Source organism: Hevea brasiliensis, chromosome 8, assembly GCF_030052815.1.
Source record: "Hevea brasiliensis isolate MT/VB/25A 57/8 chromosome 8, ASM3005281v1, whole genome shotgun sequence".
NCBI classification, from domain to species: domain Eukaryota; kingdom Viridiplantae; phylum Streptophyta; class Magnoliopsida; order Malpighiales; family Euphorbiaceae; genus Hevea; species Hevea brasiliensis.
Window position 1 is genome coordinate 100,568,130 of NC_079500.1, and position 6,000 is coordinate 100,574,129.

Sequence of the window (6,000 nt, forward strand, 5' to 3'; positions counted from 1 at the left end):
TATTATTAATTTAATTATATATATATATATGCACGCGCGTAGCGCAATTCCAATATACAATACATCATATTTTTTTTTTTTATAGGATACAGGTTGGGTTGCCAGACTGGACATACCAAATTGCCACTAGTTGCTTCTTTTGACCGTTGATCAAAATCGGACGGCTACTTTTTCTGCTTCATTTGTCCCATGTCCTTACTCTATTTATGACATCATGTTAAGGGCACAATTAAGGTTGAAAAATACAAACTGGGGGCCACTAGTCCGTGGAATGGATGCCGCATTTCTTTTCTAAATTATTATTATTATTAACTTTCTGTGCTTTTACTCACATTAATGTTAAAATCACTTTTCATAATTTTAATGGTTTTCACATCATATGAATGTAAATCTAAAATAATTTTTTTAATGCATTATATTAAATATTTGATTTAATCAGCTGATTCAAGATAATTAAACATCTTCACTTTTAAAATATATAGAGAGAATTTTAAATTTGAATCTTTCCATCTATCATCCTATATAATTCACATTTCTGATGAAAAATAAAAAAAGATTTGATGTAATCATGCATATCTTAACAAACATATAGAGTAAGAAAAAATAAAAATTTATTTAACCATTAAATTGCTTATAGATATCAAATGGGCTTTGATTTAACATATTTAGAGTTGTGAAATAATAGTTAAAACTAGGAAAATGCGTTGATTGATTAAGAAATTAAGTTATATTAATTGAAAGAGTGATCTAAAAATTTCTCCACAGAGAAATAAAACATTTATATGAATTTAATATATTTATCAATTAATTATTAACTTAATGTTATATATTATTTAAAAGATGATAGTAGCATAAAAGAGTTACCACTGTGCTGAAAAGCTTGTTAGTCAACTTATGATCTCAATTTTAATATCAATTATAGAATTAAGTACTTATCACAATACCAAAAGTTAAAGTTGTTAGTAGAAACACATAGTATAGCAGCCTAAAAATTATAAACTGAAAGAATCTAAACAAAATGCTATCCCATTAAGTTATTCACCCATAATGATGTTTTTATAATTATTATTTATAGGTAAGAAGCCGAGGTTGATGTCATTGAACCTTTTTGTTGGATCACATAATATTTAGTTGCATGTTCACTTTGTTTTGCAAATATTCTTTAGATTAGACAAATTGTAGTTATGTAAAATATTTAAGACAAAAGTGCCTCTTTTTGGCCTCTAAATTTTTAAATTTTATACCTATACATTTATTTGGTGACATTGAGCTTTTGAATGAATATTGTTAATTCACATTAAATCTCTACATGATTACATGATTATTTTAATTTTATTCAATTCTTTTTATAATATGTCACGATCCAACCTATGGGCTGGATCAGCACTAGAACCTGGGCCAGCATAAAGCTCCCAAGGCCCGTAGTAAGCTCTATTATTCTTAAACCTATGACCATGCCTATAATTTATGGCCAACATGCATATAAAAATAATTTAAATTAAAATATTATAATTTTATTTCGGGCCAACATAACTCAATAATTATAAAAAACTCAAACTAGGAGAGCTCAGCTCAACCCAGTTACATTATTTACAAATTATTTAAGTATCATATAAATCTTTATTTATTAGTTTTAAGAATTTAAATTAACACGATTTCTAACAAGGTCCATACTGCTACTAACACATGCGGAGTTCTAGATTTCAAATTTAGAAAAGTAATAAAACAATTAAATAATCGACGTTAAACCTGCAAGGAAGAAAGCAGGTTGTCTGTAAAAGAACCCCTCCTGTAGCATGGAAAAATAGATGAACAAGAATGAACGTTCGACTCAGAGAGTAAAATACTAATTTTAACGATAATTTCTATAGCTATCTAAAACTAATGCATCCTAAGGAATGGAATGTAACATCATCATAAATTTTATACAAATCATATCATAACAGTAAAAAGAAAATTTGGAGCACTCACTGTAGGAGGGGGGCGTGAGGCGAAATATCATCCACTAGAATTATATAAAATACATTAGGTAATGCCCAGGAAAGATGGTGGTGTCACAATGATCTCACTTAAGTACCACCTCCTTAAACAACATTTCCTATACATGCACTTCATACAATCCTAATAGAATCAAACCACTGGTAAGTACTCTTTTTTCATAACACTATCATGGTATTAAAGATTTATGCCACGAAGGCATAGATAGATAGGACGGGTAATAATCGGAACATATTCAGTGTTCCACAACCGTCATTACCATAGCCCAATATCTAGGTTCGGGATAGTGGGTATGTAAGGGAAGGTATTAAGCACCCCTTACGCCTGATCTAACCTCGTTAATTCGAGTGTCAGTCCTCTACTAATGTTTCTAAAAGTCTTGTTTATTATTCTTTTATTAAACTTCATCCTCAAAAATGCAATTTTAATCCTACATACGCAAGTAATTCACAAAATGGTTATTGTTTACAAATAATTTTCATGCACAAGTAATTCCTATCTATAGGGTTGCTAATTATTTAAATGATATTTACTAGATGACTAAAATTAATTTATTATTGATAATTTAATTTACAAACAAATTCAATTTCAAATAACCCTATGTTTCTATTAGCCTAATTAATTAATTTTTCACGAAATTATCCTAAGGATAATTAAACTAAATTAATTATGCACATGTGTAATTTATTCTAATATCACATAAGGCCCAAATAATTACAACTTAATAAAGATTTCTAACGTGCAAATTTATTTTACAATTACCAAGTATTAAATTAAATTTATTTTACATGCCAAGGTTAGTTTAATTTACAAACAAGATTAATTTTTATTTACAAAGCATTTATTTAAATTAATTACATGCAAAAATCAGTTAAATTAAAAACAAAGTTAATTTCAATTTACCAAAGAAAAATCTTATTATTACTACAATTTCATGCCAATGGTTATTCTAGGAATTTAGGATTACTTACTTGTTAGTAATTGTAGTTGCCATTGGGGCAAGCTACCCTTAAAAAATGGTCTTTTCTTCTGGTATGGCAATGATATCCCTGACTTACTCCCACTTAGCTCTATATAAGCTCCACGCAAATGCCCTCTTTGGTACTTACCTTAGGGCTACTTACCAATTTTTGTTTGTAAAAAAAAATAAAAAAAACTAAAGAAAATAAAATAAATAAAGAAAATAAGAAAATATTAATAACAATTTTATTTGGATTCTAACTCTATTCTCCTAAAGGGTTAAGATTCCTAATTAGTTACAACTATCCAAGGGTCCACATCTTCTAACATATTCCCAACACTTCATGACACTTCTTGAATTAAAAAACCACAGAAAAATAGATCAAATATCAATTGGAACCCACGAAAATATAAAAACATGCATAAACATACAATTTCTAAATTCTGGCAGATTGACAGTAGCAAGAAATTTGATTTTTGAAAAATAGTTAGATAAGCCTAAAAATCATGAAAAAATTACAGAAAAAAGCCAAAACATCATACAACATCATAAAATTCATAGATTAAACAAAACCCTAGCCAAATAATCTACAAAAATCGTAAATTTTCCTGATGACAGAATCGCGCTGCTTTTTTTTGTAAAATTCATAACTCATCAACCATAACAGATATGAATGCGAAACTAATTAGAAAAGATTCACAAGATTCCAAACTTAATTTTAGATACCAGATTTACATAAAAATATTAAGAAACAAGAAAGATATGGGCTTCATAAATCGGGTATCCTGCAGATCGAATTTTACAGGAACCCTAACTTTAAACAGCCATAACTTACAAAATATTAAAGTTTTTTTAATGATTCTTGAGCCTAAAATTAATAGAATTTCGTGTAAAATATGAATATAATTTTTACAAATTTTTTACAGATTCAGAAAATAACAAAAAATAATAAAAATACGAGAGACAAAAAACTGAACATGTGCAGAGTTGTGTATCCTCAAATTAAACATGATTACACGATATATATAAATATATAAAATAAATTAAAAACAAGGAACATAAAATTAAACATTACATGGCATAGATTTTGAAAAGAAAATAAAAGAAGTAACCTTTAAGAAATATCGCTACGAAGAAAGAAAAACTAAAATGCAGAAGTTTTCAATTTACGCTATCCACTTGTTTGTAAAGGAGTTTTTTTTTTTTTTTTTTCAATTGTAAAAAAAAAATAATTTTAAAATTTATTTTATTATTTTATAACTAAAATATCTTAAATTAAAATTAAATTTAAATTTTAAAAAAATTTCAATAAATACTTTTAAAATAATATTTCTTTTCAGTATTATTTCAATAATGATGTTAATAAATTATAAAAAAATATTTTTAATCATATTAAGTTTTCTTGAAATTGGCGTTTAAAATTGTGCTTCAAAAAATGAGCTCTCTTAATTTAATAAAAAACAGATTGTTTATGGTTGAGTTAGGAGATTGCCAATCTAAATAGTAAGATTATTAATTATGTTACATAATACCATTACTTAATTTGTAAAAAAATGATAATTTATATTATATATGAAAATTTTTTATTGAATCACGATTTATCATGAATTTAAAATATAAAATGTGAGATTTATATATTTAATAAATATATATAATATATATTATGTCTTAAATTTATGATAGACTGAATTCAGATAAGAAAGAGAAAGAGAAGGAAGTTTAAGAAATAAGTTAATTTCCCAACTTTGCAAGCCTAATGTAGCGTTATAACAACAAAAATGAATTTTGTTGGCTTAAAAGCAAAAGGATTTTTTTTTTATATAGTTGGGTTTGGATTAGAATTTAAATTTATATCTCAAAACTCAGAAGATAACTTCAGCATTACTGAATTAAAATTTATTAATAAATATTTATTATTTATTTAGAAAAAAAATAAAAAAAAATAAAATAAAGTTATTTTATGATAACATATGTGTATATATTTATTTTTTTAAAACTTTATTTTCTTTCAAACTATTAAAAAAGAAAAGATATGAAAGGATTTTCAGTCCCTTTTTCCTTTTTCTCGTAGTCTCATTTTCTAACTTCCATGGATATGGCACCAAAGGGTCCACAGTCCACAATGACACCTAAGTAAGCTAAAGGTTGTGAACAACTAAATTCTAATCTAATATTTTATTAGAGTCTTCTTCAATTCTGTGAAGTTTGAATTTAATTTTAATCAAAATTAATTAAAGTCGGCCACACAACACACGGCAAGTTTGAAGAAGACTTTCAACGAAAAAGCAAAGTTTGAAGGAGACTTCCTTTATTGTACTTTTATTAGCTTTTTTTAAAAAAAAAATAATAAAAGATTTATAAGACAATTTGAAGAGGATAATTTCAAAATTGAAGTGTAGACAAATAAGAAAATTTAAGTGACTATCTTTTGATATAATTAGAGCTTATAAATATTAAAATTATATTCAGTTCTCCATAACAATTTAATGTATTTAAAATTATTATTATTATTATTATTGTTAGATTGCTCTCCAACAATTTATTAATAAAATGAAAAATCTCACTTTTACGTAACATCTAGTCAAAATTTAGTTATAGAATTGTTGATCAGCCTATGATTTTGAATTATTTGGAAATCGGAACTCTGTGATTTCTCCTTTTTGAACTTTAAATTAGTGATGGTTTGATCAGGCTCAACTCGATTTAAAAAAATTTTAAAATATTTTTTACTAATTAAATTATTAAAATTAGATTTGAATAAAAATCAAAATTGACTTTTAATCGAAATCAAAATCGAATAAAAAATAATAAAACTAAAATCATTCCAATAAATTTTATGTAGCTATTAAATTAAAGTCATATTTAATATGACATAATTAAAAATATAAAATAATTGTGATTATATTTTATATTTAATTAATTTATTTAATAATATAAAAAATTTAATATAATAAAATAATAATTTAAATAATATTAATTATTATTATTTTTTATAAAAATAAATATAATTATAATTACTTATTTTATTACACATTTATTAT